Genomic DNA, 23,006 nt, shown 5'->3' on the forward strand with positions numbered 1-23,006 from the left:
TGACATTCAACCAAATACTGTATGGAAAATCGCAAATTCTCTCCGCAATAAAAATTCAAACTATAAATATCCTATTAATTACCAAGGAAATATCGCATATTCTGAAGCTGAAATAGCCGAAGCTATGGCAGACAACCTTAGCAAAATATTCGAACATCATACAAAAGAAACCCCCCAAGATTACACCATCAATAATGAAGCCGAAGAAATTAAACTTCAACGCACCAGATTTTATATTAATTTCACCTCAACTGATGAAATCATAGGAATAATCAAAAATCTTCAAAAGAAAAAAGCGCGAGGCTTCGACAACATTAATAACGAAGCAATTCAAGCTCTTCCTTCGAACTGCATCACCTTACTCTGCAACATTTTCAATGCCTGCATCAGACACTGTTATTTCCCAAAAATTTGGAAACACTCTCTTGTAATTATGATTCTAAAACCAGGAAAAAACCCAAAAGAAGTTACAAGCTATAGGCCTATCAGTCTGCTCCCTGCAATAAGTAAAATCTTTGAAAGAATAATACTAAGAAGACTTAATGAGTTCACAATAAATTTAAATCAAATCGATAATCAGCAATTCGGATTCAAAAAAGGACACTCAACTTCGCACCAAATTCTTAACTTAATAGAATATGTTGCTGTTGAATTTCAAAAGAGGAATACAGTGGCAGCATGCTACCTCGATTTCGAAAAAGCTTTCGATCGAGTGTGGCATGCTGGCCTTATATACAAGCTCTCAAAACTTCAAGTGCCTACTAATCTCATAAAAATCAACGTTTCAGGTAAGATGTGGAGATACTCTCTCTAATATCAAAAATATCTACAGAGGACTCCCTCAAGGTTCTGTCCTCTCTCCTACAAATTTTAATATCTATGCGTATGACATGCCAAATCCAACCTCAGCAAAAATTCTCAAATACGCCGATGATACAGTGATTCTTTCAAATTCCATAAACCCTCAACATGCCATAGATAAACTTGACTCTAATGTTCAACGGATCTCAAACTGGTGCAAATTTTGGAAGATTAATCTTAATCCATCTAAATGCTGCATCGTCCTTTATCGCCGTTATAAGAAAAACTACCCTATCAATCTAAATATTAAAATAGACAATAACCCGATCCCTCAAGCCAATAGCTACAAATATCTAGGCGTATATATTGACAACAAACTCACCTTCAAAGAGCACATCAACTACATTTGCAATAAAGCCAATGCCGCCTTTATGGCTATCTATCCAATTATCGGAAGAAAATCAAAACTAAATCTTAATACGAAAAGGACTCTTTTCCTTACTCTAATTAGACCAATTCTTCTCTACGCCGCCCCTGCTTGGGCTACGTCAAATAAAACTACCAGGAAGAAACTCAGCGTTCTTCAAAATAAAATCCTCCGGGCCATGACAAACGCCCCTTGGTTCATTCGCAACAATCAACTATATGAAGATCTCAACATTCCAGAATTCCAGGATGCCATACTGAGATCTACACATAACTTCTTTGAAAGTGTTGCAAACTCTCAACATGACAACATAAGATCACTCGTAAACTATGACCCTACAGAGGAAAATGTGGTGAAAAGACCGCGAACGATACACCATAATACTAAATGGTGACTGTACATAATGTATATAAATTTTATTTTCTCGTTTCTTCATATAATCAAGATTTTCACATTGTAGTATCATGTTTGTTTACATTAGTATCATGTTTGTTTTGAAGCAGCAGCATCGCCGGTCAGTACTTGGGAGGGTGACCACCCAAGCACGCAGCGATCTGTGTTTTTTCTACTGCAAAGACGGACTTGTCAAAGCAAGGACTTTGTTCACATTAGCCGTTGGACTTTGCTATTTCATTTTACTCTGAATTCTGTGCTTTTACTCAGAATTATGTGTTTTTCTACACTCAAAACTACTCTCGTTCGCGAGTCATTTCAATTTTACTGAATGCATTTGCAATTCACATCCTACGAATCAGATTCAAGACTTATGATCACATGACATACTCCCACGTATCCCTGCTCATTACCGCCTCTCTACTGCACTTGGTTAAAGCTCCAGGCACCACTCCTGTATGCTACTTATTATTTGAACTTTAAATAGTTTTCTTACCTCATATTACCCTGCTTTGCCACCTATGTTTCTCTTGCCTAAGGACACGGTGCTTACGCACCTTATTTTTAAATAAATGCTAATGGCCGAGGCCGAATAAATATTTGTCAACACTCTTAGCAGTAAATACCAAGAATTAGAAAGACGACTTGACTTGAATGTTATAGCATAATGAGGGATGGAGCGCTTGATTAAAATAAGCAGCCCTCCTCTTGCGTTGCCTCTTGGAGCATATCTGCCTTCTGTAGGTCTGTCCCAGCGATGCGTCACGTAGTTGCAAGCTCTGAAGTAGTTTTGGGGGCCAAGCATGTGTTCTTGTAGGAATACTATATCAGGGGAAACTTCATGTAAAAACTCCTTAAGCTCGTAAGCTTTTGGGAGCAATCCATTTCCGTTCCAGGTAACACAAGTTAAATGCATATTATGGTTTTGCTGATACATTGTTGTTAATTTCATTTACTATTTCATAGAACATAAATAATTTATCAACAGGGTCACTTAATTCTTTTAACTTTGGTAAATAAGTTTTGAACACATTATTCATTAATCTTATATTGTTAATTCCTAAAATGCTATTAAATTCGGAAATATTTTTCATGAAACACAAAAACTCGGAGCCTTGTGGCTTCTCTTGATTATCAATTGAGACATTTTCAACAGATTTGTTTACATTAGACATGTTTAAATTTTTTAATGCGTTACTAAGATCAGTTAACTTAATGCTTTCACTGTTTTTCCTATGTGCAGCAGAAGCCAATTTTGGGACTGGCATAGCCGGATTTTCTGCGAATAAATTCGCCTGGTTTTTCAACATGTCTGCGAAAGAGATTCCTTTTTTTACCGTATTACCCTTTCTTGGGGGATTGATTTTATTTTTGGGAAACTTTTCGCAGCCACGGTAGGAAGCCACGTGGTTTTTTAGGCAGTTGGCACATTTCGGTTCCTCCATTTTTCCTTTCGTTGGGCGTCCATCGTTTTATGCTCTTCTGAACATTTCACACAACGTGGAGCAAAATGACAATTATCTGATGAGTGGTGCCACTTTTGACAATTATAACATTGTGGCACCTGATTTTTTGAGATGTATTTTTCCACCGTGACCGCGAAAAATAATAAATCACTGACATTATATATTTCCTCTGCAATTTCATTTTTAATAACCTGCACCAAAAAGAGAGGCATTGGGGCTTTAGTTCGTCGTCGCGTGAGCTGGGTTACTTTGCTAATTCCAAATCCTTTGGCAGTAAGGGCGCCGGCAATATCATCTGTATTTGTGGTTATGGATAAACCCCTAATAACCACTTTTATGGGTCTAGCGTAATTTGCACTTATAATATAATGCTCCACTTTCTTTTCCAGAAATAATGCTGTAAGCATCCGATGATCGTCAGCTGTCCTGGGTAGAACGTTCAGAAGTTCTCCGTTCACTTTTCCTAAGAACTTAGCCTCCGTTTTCAAAGATAATTCTTTTAGAAAAGCCTCGTGAGTTAATTTCCCAGGGTTAACCATAATTGGGGGAATAGTTTGGGTGTGATTACTAGTCGGCTGCTGCTGCACTACCTGCTCATCTGGGGTAGCAATAATGTTTACATTATCAATCTCAGCACTATCATTAAGAACATTAAATCTATTCACATTTTCCATAACAACAGGAATTTTTTCAAGTTTTTGTTGTTTAGCAGTTTTACTAGGAATTTTAAAGCCATCACTATCCATTAAAACAGAGTTACTATTACTTTTCCTTTTGTTTTCATAATTTTTCCGTTTAAGATTAGGGTTAACAGGGGGGACAATGCCTGAAAAACAAGAAAAATCGCACTTACTTCTAATATCCGCCGCTTGTGCTTGAAGAGTTAGCAGATTCTTCTTCATAATATCCGTGATGGTGTCAGGATCCGAGACTGGTCGAAGACGTTGGCACGCTTTCATCACTGTCTTAATTCCATCTATTTCTTTTTCCAAATCCATTAGTTTTTCACGGTAATATTCCATATTCGTTTCATCGATCTGAGTGTGCGAGGGAAGTCCAACGCAGCTCTCCGTAGTGGTAGTCGCCGCTGATGAATCACTAGTATCCATCCGTGCGCCATTTTCGGCTGGGGTACTCGCTTCCGTCGGAGCGCTCATGGCACGCAACCTACACGTACAAGATGGCTGAACTGATTTTGCTCAGACGTTTAAGAAATCGGAGAAATGCTGATCGAATCCCTTGGCATTTAAGAGACAGTCGTAATGCTTTTGAAATGGTGAAGCGTGAATTCATCAGTTGATTCAGATTAAATCGGTTTGCTTCAATGAATTGAAACCTTTTCTGAAGGCAACTGCCAATGGATATTCTCTGCAAAAGCAGGTTTGTTTTTACTTCAGATTATGAAAACTGAAATACTTCTGGAAATGTTTCCGAATCAAAGACATGCTTAAATGACCTATTTGAGAATATTATATATTTTTATACGTAAACACACAAATTTTTAATGTTATTGTATCAGGATTCTTTCTTTTTCATCCCGTTTTTTTTCGTAGTAATGATCGAAATCGTTAATTACTGCGAATTTTGGAATGCAGTAATAATATCACCATTAATATATTGTTTTAATTACTCTAAAACGTAATCTCGGAGAAATTGTTTTTCTAACAGAAATTATGCATATGCCTGTCTTTGAGATATATATATATATATATGTATATATTTGGGATTAGTTTTTTGGAATAGTATATATTTTTTCATGGTTTTAGATACCTGCATTTAATTTACATATGCTCTCAGAATATCAGTGATATAGTAAATTAGTTTGCAGCAATAATTAATCTTTGATATGTATGCAATTAAAATTTCATAATTTAAATTAACTTTATATGAATAGAGAATATTTGTTAAATTCAAATTTCATTCTTTGCAGCAATGGCACATGAGAATTATTTAAATTTAACTTTACTTTTTATTCTTATGAAACAATATATATATATATATATATATATATATATTCTGTAACTGTAGGGGGAAAAACCATGAATTTTTCTCAGCTGTTTAAACAGTTCCCATGTATAAAATAGTATTTCATCCCCCAAAATATTAGTTAATTTTCTCCTAATGTATAATGTCTTGCCTGTTCGTACAGTGTGATTAATGTCATGGTAATTTTGGATACTTTCTATAGATCTTGCATAATAACTACACATGTAAGTTATATACACATTCATAAATCTCTTATGATATGAAAAGTTATTGCAGACTTTCACATAACTATTAATAACTTGGTGACTTACCTTACTTCCGTAGACCATGATCAAAATTAAATAAACTTATAAGGTTATCATACAAAATTACACGAAAAGCAGCATGACATAAATAAATACAAAGAAATTAAATGTATTTACTGTACTAATAGATTATTATATTACATGACATTGGTTTTGCCCATGTATAATGGGAATGAAAGCCAGTTTTCCATAGAAAGTCCTCTACAGGGGCATCTGTTTTCTTAAGCAGATTGTTTTTACATTTCAGTGACCTTGATTTAAGTATGAAACTGGATAATATTTTCTTTCTGCATGAAATGTGTTAACCTAGTTTTAGAAATATAAGCCATCTTGCAGTTACTGTGATAATACTAATTTTTGGTACCTCCATATTATACCATCAACCATGAAAGTTGTGCTAATTACTGCTGTGGAATTCTGAGCCAGACAGCAGTTACAACAAACCATACATCAGTCTCTCTGCAGAATACATGAAATAACCCTGCTGTGAAAGTATTGGACCCACTTCGTAAAAAAACATTCGTTCATTACTACTGTTTTATTTGCGGTCAAATTTTACCAAAAGCTCATTTTAGAGTGCTATGAATACAAGTTGTCTACAGGTAATTGCTCCAATTTCTTACTGTTTTGTTCGCTATTTCCACATGCAGTAGACGTTAATTCTTTCGACCAGCTGTAAAAGAACTGGAGTGATTCTACCTAGCTTACCAAGAATTATTTTGGATTACATACAAATGAAACTGCAGATGTTGCGAGTATGGTGATATTAATTTTTGTTTTGTCTTCATTAACCGGAAAAATAAATTTTCCATTAATGGTGAAAAGGTAAGAAATATATGATAATAAGTATAATATTATAGTCATTTCAAATTACTGCAAGAATGTAGTAGTAGTAGTAGTAGTTTTATGGCGCAAAGCTCAATAGGCCATATGCGCCAAACACAGGATTCTTTTTTTAACATACAAACTAAAGGAACAAAAAATATAAAGACAACAGCACACTTTTAAAATCGAGGCAAGTAAAAAGATATTTAAATGATGGGATGAAAATGCTGATTATAACTTTGATAATGAGAGATGCAGTATAGATATAAAATCCTAAAACATCTGATTAATTAAAATTCCAACATAAAATCTCAGGACAAAAATCAAATTAAATAATAGAAACCTGTTTCCTTGAGGTAGTGAAACAAATTATTATTGACCTCTCTTCCGATTAAACGGTCGAGAGGCAGGTCGCAGCTAATAAAATACTTCTCACGAAGATTATTAAAATATGAACATTCAATTAAAATGTGATAAACTGAAAGACAAACATTACAAGTTGCACAAATAGGCTCGTTCTCAGCTTTCAGAAGGTAGTTATGTGTCACTCTACTGTGACCAATTCTAAGGCGAGTCAAAAGAACTTCCTCCCTGCGATTGATAGTAGTATCCCAATGCTCTATTTTAGGCTTCACCCTTCTCAACTTGTTATGAAGTTGAAGGTCCCAAAGTTGCTGCCATTTCTTTCGGATCTTCTCTTTTATGACACAACGGATATCTTTAAAAGGGATGAGGCGGCCGGACATTTCAACAGCAGATTTCGCTGCGATGTCCGCCAGCTCATTGCCTTTTATTCCTGTATGTCCGGAAACCCAGCAGTACAGAAGTTCAAATCCACGACATGTCAATTTAATATTCAGCTTGAGAACATCCACTATCACAGGATTCTCAGTGCTAGAAAAGGATTCTAAAGCTTTCAGTGCACTGTAGGAGTCCGTATATACAATGAATTTTCGATGGTGCAGCGTTGAGATGTACAAAAGCGCATAATATATGGCAGTCAGTTCAAAGGTTAAGACAGAGGAAGCGTCGTGTAAACGTCTGCCTTCCATGTGGTCACCAATTATACATGACATGCCAACATGGTAAGCTGACTTAGAGCCATCCGTATATATGGGAACATAACTCCTGTAACTCTGCCTGTGATCAGCAAAAATTTGTCTGTAGATGCTCTCATCAGTAGTTGTTTTTCCGTAATTGTGGAAAATGTCAAGAAGGTGGATTTGTGCATTTTCCCAAGGTGCAATTTCAAAATGCTGTACTGCCTGTGGGGGAAATATCAAACAGGGAGAATTCTTCAAAGAGGGGACGAACTCTAACAGGAAAAGAAGGCACACAGGATGGACGTGCCTCAAATAAAAGGTCACAGCTATTTTCACATATACACAAGTTATAAGGATGGTCAGGTTGAGATAAAATATTAAAATAGCGTAAAAGAGACAACTCCTCACGCCTCAAACGGACTGATGGCTCGTGACAATCAACATAAAGGCTCTGCACAGGAGATGTCCTGAAGGCTCCAGAACAAATCCGCAGAGCCTGATGATGAACAGGATCTAGTTTTAACAACACTGAAGACCGGGCAGATACGTAAACAACTGAGCCGTAGTCCAGTTTAGAGCGAATTAGAGCTCTGTAAATGCAAAGCATGGAGCAACGCTCTGCACCCCAGGAGGTGTTCGCCAGGACTTTTAAGATATTTAGAACTTTGGTACACTTTTTTCTCAAGTTTAAGACATGAGGAAGGAAAGTCAATTTTCGGTCGAACATCACCCCTAAAAATTTTACTTCAGGTGCAACTGGAATTACAGACCCATTGAGGTATAATTCCGGCTCAGGATGGAGACCTCGCTTTTTACAAAAATGCACGCACACAGTCTTCTGTTTCGAAAACGTAAATCCTTGTCTTTTTGCCCATTGCTGGATCCTGTTCAAAGCGATCTGGAGCTGTCTCTCTACATGTCTCATATCCACACCTCTACAGCTAATTTGTAGATCATCAACATATAAAGAACCTGAAATGGTGGGAGGAAGTTGTTTTAATACAGTATTTATTTTTAGGCTGAAAAGAGTTACACTGAGCACACAGCCTTGAGGCACACCCTCTTCTTGTTCAAAAACATCAGACAAAACAGAGCCTATCCTTACTTGAAAAGTTCTAGCGTTCAGGAAATTCTGAATGAAATTTGGTAGGTTGCCGCGCAAGCCACTCTCGTGAAGATCGCGAATTATACCGTATCTCCATGCCTTATCATAGGCTTTCTCTATATCGAAGAAAATTGAGACAAGGTGATTTCTTCTTACAAAAGCTTTTCGAATGGATGTCTCTAAGAGGAGCATATTATCTACGGTTGTTCTCCCCTTTCGAAAACCACTTTGATAAAGCGATATAATATTATTCTTTTCCAAGAAGTAGACTAGGCGGCTGTTTACCATCTTTTCAAACAGTTTGCAAACACAGCTGGTAAGGGCAATTGGCCGATAGTTCGAGGGATTCCTCGGGTCTTTGCCTGGCTTCGCAATAGGAATGACAACAGCTCTCCTCCATGCACTGGGAAATGTACGCTCCTTCCACACTTTATTGTAAAGTGTGAGAAGGGCACTCAGTGACTTATAGGACAGATGCTTTAGCATTTCATAATACACGCCATCCAGACCCGGACAAGACCTATGTGTCTGCAACAAAGCTCTCTTTAGTTCAACCATAGTAAAGTCTCTATTGTACGGCTCAAAGTTGGAAGAGTTGAAAGCGATGGGATTTTTCTCAGAGCGTTGCTTGATAGAAAGAAATGCAGGTGAGTAATTTCGGCTGGAAGAAACGGCAGCAAATGTCTCACCAATTGGATTTTTCAATTTCTTCTATGGAGCTAATCACTCGGCCATCTTTTTCCAGAAAGGAAAGTGAGTGGTCTTTGTACATTCCGCATGCTTTTCGAACTCTTTCCCAAACCCGCTTACTAGGCGTAGAGGATGTTATTGAGGACACATATGAAATCCAGGAATCCCTCTGGCTCTGCCTTCTTACTTTCCGTGCATTTGCTTTGGCTCTTTTAAAGGCTATGAGGTTTCGCAGAGTCGGATATCTACGAAAAATACCCCATGCTTTTTTCTGTTTTTTCAGTGCTTCATGATAGTCGCGATTCCACCACGGTTTCGAATATTTTAGTGTTTTTCCTGATGTTCTAGGAATCGAAAGCATAGCTGCCTGAATAATAGTATTAGTAACAGCTTCAACAGCGTCATCGATATGCACACCTTCTACCATTTCCTCTGTCAGCTCTGCAACGGAAGAGAAGAGTTCCCAGTCTGCCCTGTCCAGGATAAAACGAGGGACTCTCGACACGGGGTTTGCTCCTCTTCGTGCAAGAGACACAAAAATAGGATAATGATCGCTGTTGTACAGGTCATTTCCGACACTAAAAGTGCAAAATGGTAACAGAGATGGTGAACAGATGGCAAGATCGAGAGCGTGGAATGTCCTTGAAGGCTCATGGAAGTACGTATCTTGCCCATTATTTAGGAGACAAAGGCTATGATCTTCGATCATCTGCTCTATTTGTCTTCCTCGGCAATTTGTATCTTTACTACCCCAGAGCGGACTATGGCCGTTAAAATCACCTATTATGATGAAAGGCTCAGGCAGCTGCTCTAAAAGACCATTTAAATATTGCTGATCAATATGTCATTTGGAGGCAAATACAGAGAAACGACCGTAACAACAATATCAAAATTTGTTTGAATAGCGACAACTTGGAGGGATGTCGTCAAAGAAAGCACATTTGAGGGATAATCCAGTGAGGTGAGGAGACCTACACCTCCACTGGCACGCTCACCTGCAAGGTTATCTTTCCTGACGAAGGAAAACCTCCGAAGTTTTGCCTGTTGTTCTGGTTTTAGATTTGTTTCCTGTACTGCGAAGCATACAGGATGATAAGCATTAATTATGGCTTTGATGTCGAGCTAATTTCGGTGGAAACCGCGACAGTTCCATGAGACGAGGGTGGCCATTATGGGTGGTTTTTGTTCTTTCTGTGCTCTTGTTTGGTTTTTCGTGGAAGTAGATGCCTGGGAAATTCTAGACCCTCCTCTACTTCCATAGTGTCTGAATCCGCAGATTCAGAAATCATTTCGTCAAAAGAGCTGTTGCTGGAACTTCTATTTTTATTTGATACTTTTTAGTGGCAGTTTTGGGTTTACTTTGAATGACTGTTTCTTTATTTTGTATTAAATGAGTTGACTTTTCTGTTTTCTTGGTGGATGTAGTCGGTTGGGTTTTATTTGGTTTAGTCTGCGTGCCTATTGATGTTTGGGTGGCAATGCTACGTGTTGTTTTAACTGCACTGGCATAAGATTTGTTTGATTGGAGCTGTGTGCTTTGAACTAGTTTTCTGGCTTCAGCATACGAGATGTTCCTGGTGACTTTAAGAGTCTGCACTTCTTTTTCGGATTTCCATTTTGGGCAGAGGCGTGAAAATGCTGGGTGCTGACCCTTGCAATTTATACACGAAGGCGCAGCGGTACAATTTTCAGAATCGTGGCCAATCTGTGAGCATCGGGCGCATGTGAGGCTGCCACGACAAGACGTCTTAGAATGGCCGAAACGCTGGCATTGGAAGCATCGCATAGGGTTTGGAATATAAGGTCTTACAGCACAATTTAAATATCCGGCCTTAATATTCTTAGGCAGATCAGGCGTGTTGAAGGTAAGGATCACGTGTTTCGTATCGATCAACTTACCTTCCTTACGCATCTTGATCCGCCTACCACCGCAGACATTTTGGTCGGATAGCTCGGAAGCGATCTCTTCTTCAGGAACGTCCAGAAGGTCGAATTCCGATATTACGCCACGACAATAATTCAGTGTCTTATGTGCTGTTACAGTAACATTCGCTTGCCCAAGTTTAGTAATCTGAAGTAAAGAAGCAGACTGGGTGGCTGAGTTTGAATCAATAAGCAAGTCTCCGGAGCGGAGACGCTTTATGTTTCTCGGCTCACCAATACAAGACTGGATGTATTTATTTATTACGAAAGGAGACATCTTATGCATTTCGCCAGAAGGACTAGAGATGACTAGGAAACGGGGACTATTGTGATGATTTTTTTTATTTGCATCTGTCCGTAATTTTTTTGCAGAATTTTCAGAACTAGGTTGAGTGACAGGTTGAGTGACTGGTTTAGTAGTAGACGCTTCAGAACTAGGTTGAATGATTGGTTTAGTAGTAGACATTTCAGAACTAGGTTGAGAGACTGGAGTGACTTGAGTAACTGGAGTGACCTCGAAATCTTTAATTAAATATATGTGTGAAGACGCCATATTGAAGAGAAGAAAGATTCGGGTCCGACGGCCCCGCCCACCACGGAGCCCAACAAGGGAACACAGATTCCTGTGTTAGGGCTAGCCGGACCTATACGCAAACTGAAGCCCCACAGTCGGCTTTCCCGAAAGCAGGTACTCCCGAGAGCTTGACCCCAAGCCACTGACACAAGGACTAGTGACCAGCCGATTGACACCCGTGAGGACGACTAAGGTGCCTCCCGTTTAGCTGAAGCAGAGGCCAAAGGAGTGTGTTGGGGACAGTACCTCGCCCCTCAACTACCAGAACCCTCCTTTCCAGCGACACGGGTCTCCACGCACGGCAAACACGTGGGCAGTTTTCTCGCCACTCGAGAACTAGAAACAAGGTCTGTTCCAGCCTCTCGTGACGAGCCCCAAACTCCGCAGAGAGAAACCACAAGGGAGAAGGGAAGGGAAAAAGTTCCAGCCAAGAGGAGAGGAGACGGAAAAGAGGATAGATCACTGGGGCTCCAGGATCGTGACACCCGTCTCACCAAGAAGATGATCCCCTGAAGGGCTAGGGTACCTCGGGATTGCCACACCCGTACTCACAAAAGTGAGCCCCCTGAGGGGTACTGCAAGAATGTTTCATTATTATTCAAATAATAATAACAAAAAGCTATCTATACTATAATTATAGTGAAGTATAGATATTAAATAAATTTTAGAATCACCTATTTACTATAATTACTTCAATTTAATAAAAAAAGGGTACCTGTAATTTTTTTTTTTTTTTGTGTGTGTGTGTCTTTGTTTTAACGTTTTATTGCATATTTTTTAATAATGAAAAAACAGTGACATATTTTTGTTAAAAATGGAAAGTAAACTCCTTAAAAAGACTGATTTATTAATATATCAACTATATTTAATGTTAAAAATCTGTATATTAAAATTTCAGATGAAACTTACTTTTGACTTAGGATTTATGTTTTTCTAGGTATGGAATGCTGGTCTGAGGGTTCTCTATGCTATAGGACAAAGGCCAGGCAATACTCATGATGCATTTATATGGAGTGGACTGAAACAAAATCTAGATAGTATTTTGTCGCATCGTGCATATCTTTGGTAGATAGTGGATTATATTCCCATTTTATCACGGGAATATCTCTATAATGAGAAGCACAGAAAAGTTCGTGCAGCTATAGAGATCAAATCAAGATTTAGGGTACTGCACGATACTGGTGGAACACTATTGTATTCACAAAGCAAAATATGTAAAATGGTCATATCTGGTGGCCATTTTACATAATATATGCTTAAGGTATTGTGTTGAAAATCCTGAGATTGATGTGTTTGAAGATGATGAGTTGGTACCTTCAGAAAGTTTTCAGCATGTTGAAATTGCATTGCACAATGAATTATCTTTAAATTTTGAAACTCGATAATAAAAACCCAAAGTGGGCAACAATGAACCTCTGGCAAAGGTGAAACCCCCTTCATGGATAATAAAGAATATATTATGAAAAAAATTACTTTCATAATATATTCTTGGGAACCCACAAGCCATGGTTTATATTTAAACCTGTAACTAAATGCACAATCCTAAATGATTTTAATTTATAATAATAATCCTAAATAATTTTATTAGTCCTGGTTTCAAATGCATACTGACAACTTTTATCATTATTGTTCTTCCCTCTGAATTTCTTGTTTCCATCATTTATGTTTAAAAACTCTTGACTACCAGAAATAACTTAATAGGCTTGATATATATATATATTTTAGTGTTGAGTATGCCAGTCATGATTTACAATTGTAAGTCACTATAAATTAGCATTGCACTTAATTTATCTTAAACTTAGCAATAAGATTTACTGCACCGAAATTCAGTTTCTTCCAAAAAGTCAAATGTTTCCCTTTCGTCCCCTTCCGTGGGACAATACACATTTAATAGCATAAGAACTTCATGCTTATTTATTATAGTATAAATTAAAACTGACATATTCTGTCAAAGATATTTAAATGTATTTCCTAAAAACAATTATTTCACTCTATACTGTTTATGTCTTCTTGGGAGTGGGCAAAACAAATATTGGACAGTTCAATTTTCCTCCATCATTCCTGTGAGCGTATTCTTCGATTAAGCAGGGTTTTGCTCCAATTCCTGATTAGCATAATATGTAAAGAATAAACAGCTTATGATTTATGCCTCCATATCCTCTTGTATTATTTAAAGAACATACATTTTTCTTTTAATTCTAGATTTTAAAACATTAAAGTAAGGGAAAGATTGTTTGCTGAATTTAGATTTATATCATCATTACGCATTCACTATAATAACTTACTGCATACTTACCTCAGTGGGTTTGCCATTAAAAGAAATACATTTAAGTAAAATCATGAGTGTATAATAAATTGTTTTTCAGCCAAAAAAAAGAGAAGGGGGAAAATAAATACAGTTTGATTCACTTACTTTTTAGTACGCGACTCAACATTGTTATTGTAAACTAGACATTAGCCATACTTTAATAGTTATCATCTCTGTATTTTTAGAACTTCGAAATTAGAATGTCAATTTTATCTGCCATTGTTATGGAGCTGTAGGATATCGAATGTTATTTCTTCAATGATAAAAAGAAATAAAATTTTTAATACCACATCTCATTCACATAACTTATTAACATAATTGAAAAACAATTTAATTCATTTCGTGTTATATCTGAAAATTAAAATTTGTAATACATTGACTAAACATTCTTACAGGTCTTATTCCCATTTTCCTCCAGGAAAAAGATAATTGCTGTGTAAAATGCATAAATATTTTCATGAGACTTATAATAGTGGTATTAGAATTATTATAATGTTTGTCATATAATGGATTTGTGAATTTCTTTTAAATAATTTTTATAATCACAAAATTTTATAAAATTAAGAAAGTAGTAAATTTTACAATTAAAATATGAATCACACACTGCAGAAATACATACAAGAATGAAAACACTGTAATATTTGAAATGCATGATTTATTTTTTTAATAAATTAATAATTATATTTTGATTTTCTATGACAGCAGACTGATTTGCAACTGATTGCTTATACAAGTCACATATTTCACACAGTACATTAATATATTCTTCTGCGTTTTAATTATTTCCTTTTCTGCAGCTGTAATATCTCTCTTCCTTTTTTCTCTTCGGTCTCCTGCTTCGAATAGTTGAGCTTCTATCTGAGGGAAAATTTTAAAATATTCATTCAAATTCAAATATTCTTAATTTTTATATTTCATAATGTAAAACACTTTTTATAATTAATTAAACAATGAAACTTCTCTAAAAAGGAACAATTCATAATATTGATTTCTTTAACTTTCAATTTTTTTCTATTTATAATTTTTAAGACTGTTTATAGATCAAGAGGATTTAATGATTATTATTTTAAATTCTTAAAATCTTGTTGTTAATAAAAGACATACTCTGTATATAATGTTCGCAATAAAGAATTGAAATAACTCTTTTGTATGAGAAATATTAATTTACATCTGTTGTAATTAATTTATACCAGCAGTTCTCAGCCGGTGGTATGCAAAGAAACAAAATATTTTTAACTATGAAATTCAAAAATCTCATAAAGAAAAGAATAGTTAATAGAAATTTCCTTTGATCGAAATTGACTTGAAGATTTGGAAAATGACACACTTGTTAACTTTTGGCTGAACCGAAGAAAAGAATTTAAAGGCATTTCAAATAAAGCTATCAAATTTGTATTGTCTTTTCGCACAACCTGTTTGTGTGAAAAATGATTTTTTCCATGTTAAATTTGAATATAAATACTCATCAAAAAAAAAAAAGTGGATCCTAATTTACCATTAAATGAAATAAGAGCAGACATAAAGAAATTAAATATTAAAGTATTATAACTGAAATTTTGATAATCAAGTGAATAATTAATTTAATTAAATTTAATTTTGATAATTAAGTAATCTAATAGTTCATTATGTGTACATATTTAATACAAAGAGTGTGCAAATGGAAATATATATTATATATATATATATCTTTTTAATATTTCTATTGAGGAATTGAAAAATAATCATTGTAAAATTAGTGGTAGTCTTAATGTTTTTCAGTTTTTGCTTAGATGGTACACTACAGTCAAAAGGTTGAAAACTGCTGATTTATACCATTAAAGTTTTTCTGTTGGGAGGAAAAGGAAAAGAAGAATGCAGAAAACATTAGATTTTATGTAATAGATACAAACTTGTCATTTCTAAATGCCATTGCAGATTTCCTCGTGATAATTTGATGTGGAATTTTCTAATGTAAAAAAGAAAAAAGCATAAAATAAGCACAATTTACTCAACAATCTTGACTGAAATATACATGCTTTCAGAGATAGCATAAAGCAAGAAACGTTTACTCAACAATCTTGATTGAAATATACATGCTTTCAGAAATAGGCTTAATCCTAGTATACGGTGCACAGGAGAGTTGGCGAAATTCGGGTTTAAGAGACTAATAAGCGCGCCAATTGTGGTAACCAAGCCGATTTTGAATGCTCTGGAGGAGAGTGCATTTGGGAGCATTTTCGCGCATGCTCATTAAATATTTTAAATTGAGAAGTTTTGATTGGTGCAGATGGAAGAAAAGAATTATTTCAAACCATTGTTTGAAGTTCCGTTAATCTTCTGTCTTCGGCTGAACTGAATGAGAAAGGATAACGTATGTTCAGGTAAAATTTACTTATCTTTTATTTTTTGTATTTTTTAAAATAACAGTAGTGGTTCCGCCGAGTTTCTAATTGGTTAATAGTTTTTAATTAATCGGTTTTTGGTCAGATACTGAATATGATTTTAGTTTGATAACGTCTTTTATTCTACAATTCGAGTTGCTAACGTATTTTGTTTTTAAGTTCTATTTGCTAACGTATTTTGTTCTAAAGTTGGATAACGTTACTTTTCGATTATGATGTGCAGTGCTATGAATTGCGAATATTTAAACACGAATTTTTTTTGAAAGTTAGAACTGGAAGGATAGCTTGCTGTAATTCAATGGGCAGTAGATGCCGGATTGCTGCCGAATTTTAAAAATCGCGCCATGGCCGCACCGTATACTAGGATTTGGAAGGAACGTGGAATGCTGTTAAGCGTGGGATGAAGGGGACGAAAAAGGTAAGCGAAGAGTTTGACTCTTATTTGGTGGAATATATGTGGCGGCGCCTGAAAAATAATAAATCGTCATCCAAAAAAATGAAAGATATTATATTTGCAATAAAAGCAATATATCCGCCACACGAGTTTGAGAGCCATGGCATTTGAGTTATGATATAGACCCTAAGACATATGTGACACTGAGCCATGGTATTTAATTTATTATATTTGATATGTGAATGTTTTGTATTTGTTGCGATGCATGTTGAAAATTATGTTTTTATTTGTTATAAAGTCTGTTAAAAATTATTTTCAATTTATAAATGCTTGCTTTTTTTCTTGTGTCTCACCGTATGCTTAGGATTTATTATCTTATGATTATCATTTTGTTTACTTTTTTTTGCCAACTCAAACCTGTGGTGACGCTTTACTTTGAGGTTGCCAAAAATTTGGCGACAAACGTAAACGCATCATATTGGTGTTGGCGACAATTTTAGAAATCGCGCCAAGGCCGCACCGTATACTAGGATTTTACCCAGAAATAATATACAAAGCATACTGCATAATCAAAGTTATGAGTTTATATACTATGAGATACTATACATGTTTATAATATACCACGTTCATGTACACCTAACACCTCGTCCACAATTTTCTATACAATTCATTAAAGATAGTTCCTGAAACATAACTGACTTAAGAGAAACATGCATACTTCTAATTTATGCACAACAATTTGACAAACATTAATTTCAGGTAAAGAGCTACATGTATTATTACTACATACATTATGTATTATATCAAAGAAAGAATGAATAAGTGTAATTTGCCTTTATCCTACAAATACTTAAAAACATTTACATTAAAAAATGAATTATACATAATGGTAGCAAATTTTTAATGAAAAACAAAACAAGAGTTGAAAACTTAATGCAGTTTTTGTCAATATTTTACTGTCTTAAAATTTATATAAATGTATAGAAACTTGAAATGCATACCGCATTTGGCTGGAAAACTTGTGGTATTGTACTGCACTCTAGGGAAAGGGAAAAAGTATACAATGAAGCAATCATAAGAATAAAAGATATTTGCATATTATTGAAACCAGCTTAATAAAAGTTGCCAAATTTTCAAAAATGTGCCAAACTCTGACAACGATTATATATCAAAATTTTTCAGGTAACATGCTCATGATAATTTTTCATTCAAGCAATGTCACCATTTTCATATGTGTTTCTTATGTTGTATTTCAAGTTCCAATGGATTTTAGATATGAATAGTTGTTTTAGATTAATTTCAGATTTAAAATACTGCTTGTGGAGCTTACCATCAAAAGAAGAAGCTGTGTTAAAAGTTCTGCAGGAATAGAACATTTTAGTACAAAAATTTCTAATGGAAACAACTATGAGATGAATTTGGTACATAGACAAGGCATGCAGTATCAAGTTTATGTAATTCTCTGATTTTTTTTTTTTTTTTTTTAAGTGAAAACAGATCACTTGGCACAAGTGCTCAAAATTTAGACAAAAAATTTGTGGAAAATATATTTTTTTTTTAAACTATCATATAATTTTTATTTAATAATTCAAATTAGTATTTTAAAATTTGTTAAATGTTCTTTCCTTTGATATGTTGATAACATTTTGCCAACTTAGATAAATATTGATAGTTTGGTTATGCTAAAAGCAAGCTGCAAAAACAACGTACTTCTCCTGATAAGTATTTTTCTCTTTTCATTTATAAAGAAAGACCACCAAACTGATCCAGGTGTTTGTGTTAATACGTTAAGTACCAAAAAATATTGAAGAATGCACAATGAAAGATGGCAACCAGTATGGTAAAAGATATAATTAATATATGCAATGAAAGAAATCTTATTAAGGTATCTGCCTACGTTCGGAGCACTTTTTTTTAAAAACATGATATCAAATCATGAAAATAGGTAAATTTTTAGGAATATTTTCATAAATTTTTTAAATATATGCAATTGTATGCAAATTTTTAGGAGAATTTAACACTTACGTTAAATGTATATTTTTTCCCACTGCATATATTTCAATTTTACTTGAACTATATACTACTACAACACTCATCTGTGTTATGAACTAAAATGTTTATGATATTTCTAAAATTTACTAAAATATGTGTAATTACATGAAAAAAAAACAGTTTTTTGTAAAATATTTCTTATCGTTTTATATAGAAATGCATATAAAACAATCAAATAAATAAATATAGATTTTAGCTTGAAACCTAGTAAACAATATAGAAAACACTATAGTGAAATTTCATAGAGATATCTATAGAACATTTTGAGTAATTACATATCTTGCATGTAAAAACACTACAAAAATTAGTTTTCCAGAAAACGCATTTAAAGATTTCACATTAACAGAAAAACTGTTCTGTTGCATTTACACACTTAAAATTCTCCACATTTGTACATCAGTCCCTCCATATCTTCATACTTAAGTAATTTTGATTTCCTATTTGATTTTAATTTTTTTCTGGCTATTTTCGAAATGAGTGAAGAATGACGCTTCGAGTTCTTTATTCTTTCATTATCAATTCCAAAGTAATTTTTAATCATTTCTTGTTCGATTGATAAACCTAAATGTTCAAACACAGGAAGTAATCCAAGATACCCAGAATTAAAAATTAAAACTGCTATATATGCACCCAGCAACATAGTCTTTATACCTACAAAAGTTTCTTTCGGCAAGATTGTCCATAATACATTGTTAAAGCTTTCGTTGCAATTTTGAGTCATTCCATGCAAACATTTTGAGAGTAAGCCTTTATCACATAGACTCATATATGTAGGCTTGATAATGTTCAAAACAAATTCAGGTAGACCTGGATTTTTTTCTGAAATTTTCAATCCGTTATGTAGTGCTCTTTGATACCTGCACCAACTGTCTGCTCCTACTGGGCACTGTCCATGCATTTCTTTTTTCTTGCTAGAACAACAATGGATAAATGCAGCAATAACTGCCGACTGCATACTTTGTAAATTTCCTACGTTGCTTCGGATAGCAATTCCGTAATAATTCTGTAATTTATCAATAAATTTATCCGTTAATTTGCCTTTTCCACCTAACCCTTTTTTGGTTTTTTTCAAATTTCGCAAACGGGTACCAACTCTTTTTTGGACATGACCGATACACTCTAGTTTCTTAACCGAGTCTTTTCCATAAATGTCTTTTACTTCCATATATGCTTTGGAATCTCCATCTCCAAAGTACTCAATATACTGCAGTTCTCGACTTTTTGTCGATCTTTCAAATATTCGGTATGCTCCGACGACTTCCATATTTCCAGCTGAATCCTTATGATTCGAGCATACATGATCACATTTTTTATAATTGCCATTACAAATTCTGCAATACCGAGACATTACTTCCAAGTCTAAAATTTTACCAGTGTCAATAGAAATGACAGATACACAACCATTCAGTGATGTATGGCCACGACGCTGCTAAGTACCATCTACAGAAACACCACAAGCAGTACTTTTCTTTAAATTTCTAATTTCTTTGGCAGCTTCTTTCATGTTCTGATTAGATACATATTTTACAGCTTCTAACAATTTGCTTTCATGCTGCCTAAATGCTGTTTTTGATATGAATGGCAAATTCAAGGTAAACAACGACTTTTTACCAGATGTGTAACCTTTTCCAATAAGTCTTAATCCAAGCACCAAGAAAGAATTTAAAATATTCTTATTTCCATTTCTGGGAGTTGAAGAAAATGCTTTTATAAATCCACATTTGCATTTCAAGCTAAAGTTTGAGCAAAGTCCAAATTTTGAATCTTCTACTAATTGCAAGCCAGTTTTGAAACACACTGGACAGCAGAGAATAAGAAAAGATAGAAGCTAATTTTATAATATCAAATATTCTATTTCCTTGTAAGTCTTGATCATTCTTTGCAGTCATAACATCTGTAAATTCCAAAGTTTTTAATTTCGATGAGCTTGCAGTTGTTACATCATTATCACAAACAGTTCGAGTCCCAGTTGTATAACGGTTACCGTAAAAAGATCGCTTTTTACTTCTCTTAGATCTCGCTTTTGGCATCTTAGAATACTTAAAACAATTCGACAAATGTTCAAAAGAAAATAAACAAAAGAAGCAAAGAGATAACTATAAAAATTAAACAAAAATAAAGCGTGAATATGCGTGTAGCAAACGAAGAACAAGCATGGAACAAATGTAAAGAAAAATCGCAGTGTTGCCAGTCCCAATTCTAAAAATTAAGGCAAATAATTATTGCCAGAAACAAAACAAAGTACCCAGAATTAAAATGAAATGTTTTAGCACAATTTACATACAAACAGGTTAAAAAAAAACACGGATAACACCATTGTTTACCTTTAAGTTTAGCCCTTTAAATGGCACTTCCGGTCTTTCTGCTTTCACTTCCGGTGCAGTTAATTGGCTATATCTTCTCTTCTAATTATCGTAAACATAAAAATGAACCATTTTTGGAATCCTACAAAACTGACCTTTCAAATTGGGCAATAAAAGAAATCTAATTTTTTCGCCAAAATCGTTTTTTTAACGTAGGCAGATACCTTAAAAGACGACTTTCATTATCAGCAGAGAAGCATGACACAGTTACAGTAAAGAAATTAAGCTTTTGTTTCTGCACTTGTAGCTTTTGATAACCAAAAAATTTTTTTTGAAATTTTATGAAATAAATAAATCTGAACATAACTGATATCAAATGAGAATGGGTCCAAACTTTCATATAAGAAGCAGAAAGTGTACTGTAAATGCACAATATAATGAGCAGAACACAAAGCATAATTTATAAATTAACCTTTACTCTGGATGTATATATTACATTAATATCACATTAGAATTATCAGGGTTTCATATAATTTTTTATTTATTGTATTACATTGAAATACCTTTAATTTCATTTTTATATTTTCCCAACGATGTACAATATAAATCTAAAAATTGCTCTTAACTGTTTCATCACATAATGAATGTCTAAGGGAAGGAATGCCTGCGTGGAAGACTAAGGAAAACTTAGTATTCATGTTATACATTGAAAAAATGAAGAAAACACTCATGCAGCCAGCTTTTTCACCTGGATTTAGAGAGACTGGGATAGCGGTGTTCAGCTGGCTTATCTGCTTGTAGATAGATGGGCTTATTAATTACTATATAATTCAAGAACTAGTTAATTTTCATATGGTAAACATGCCTACTGTCACTGAAGGATCATGCATCTGCATTAAACAATAAAAATATAACACAAATTTGAATTTTAAATTAAACTTACTATTAGAAGAATTAAAACCAAATGCTGTAATTTGAAAATGGGGAAAAAATGTGGTTTATATTTGAAAAAGCAAAGATTTTTGTCTGAAAAGTAAAATATATTTTACACACACCTGTTGCTGTAGATTACTTTGGAGGGAATTTTCTATGGGATAAAGTAAATAAAGTTGTACACATTAAAAGAAATATATTTCTTTCGTTTTCAGGACTGGAACAATTCGTTACACCACACTACAACGCAGTAAACACTTGACCAAAAGCTCAGAGAAATCATGGGAACTGATGTTCTTTGTTTACATCGACACGCAGTCTCATTGGATATTGATGTAGTTTATTGGACAAGCTCTCCTGGCACGAGAGCAAACCAGCTCCCCATTGCAATTTTGACGTCATCAGTTACCAGAGCGGTAAAGCGTTGCACTTGAATTCGACTTTAGCAGACGATAGCAGGAACGCCTCTTGCGAGCTAACATTTGCAATTTATCAGAGCGTTGCACTTGAATTCGCCCCTTAGTCAGATTTATAATGGCAAACATTAAAATAGATGAAAGTAAAATTTAAATTATAGAATGTACTTTATAAAATTAATAAAAAGTGGTTAAAAATATATATTTTAATTACTTAAAACATAGAAGTTATTTGGCAGAGATTGTTGGATATAAAATTACTACTTAAAATTTTCAGATTACTGTTGTTCATATTTAAAGTCTCAATTTGCAGTCTTAATCAACCATTAACAACCATTGTAAAAATCACCCGTTATCATAATCCAAAGATCACCAGCATACATTTTTTTCAAAATGGTGCATAATATTAAATATTGGCTTTTGATTGTCAAGTTGATGCAAACAAGATGAACTGTTTTTATGAATTTAGACTAGTAGTTTATTCTTCCATTCACTTATTACAGTATTTCATTTTTTATATGCTCGACTATCCAAAATTTCAAGAGCTTTCCGGATATTTTTTTAGTTGAGTTTTTCTGTACAATCATTTCAGTATTTACATCGCCAAAATTTCACAGACACATACTTGAAGCGAATTTACTTTTACAGCTAAACACATGAACTGGAAAACGAAAAAGTACT

At 34.4% G+C, this 23,006-nt stretch overlaps 1 long non-coding RNA gene across 1 annotated transcript; it reads right to left on the bottom strand.

Annotated features, from left to right (window-relative positions):
• Positions 1–14,484: 14,484 nt before the first annotated feature.
• LOC118198143 (uncharacterized) lies at positions 14,485–22,420 on the bottom strand. The gene is made up of 3 exons (XR_015043879.1): positions 22,032–22,420; positions 17,623–17,660; positions 14,485–14,704 (listed from the first exon to the last, which is right to left on the bottom strand). It is a non-coding gene; the product is annotated as an uncharacterized LOC118198143 (long non-coding RNA).
• Between the last annotated feature and the right edge of the window lie 586 nt (positions 22,421–23,006).

The sequence above is a fragment of the Stegodyphus dumicola genome, chromosome 11 (assembly GCF_044657685.1).
Source record: "Stegodyphus dumicola isolate Sdum_Otavi_A_Nest chromosome 11, ASM4465768v1".
Classification (NCBI taxonomy): domain Eukaryota; kingdom Metazoa; phylum Arthropoda; class Arachnida; order Araneae; family Eresidae; genus Stegodyphus; species Stegodyphus dumicola.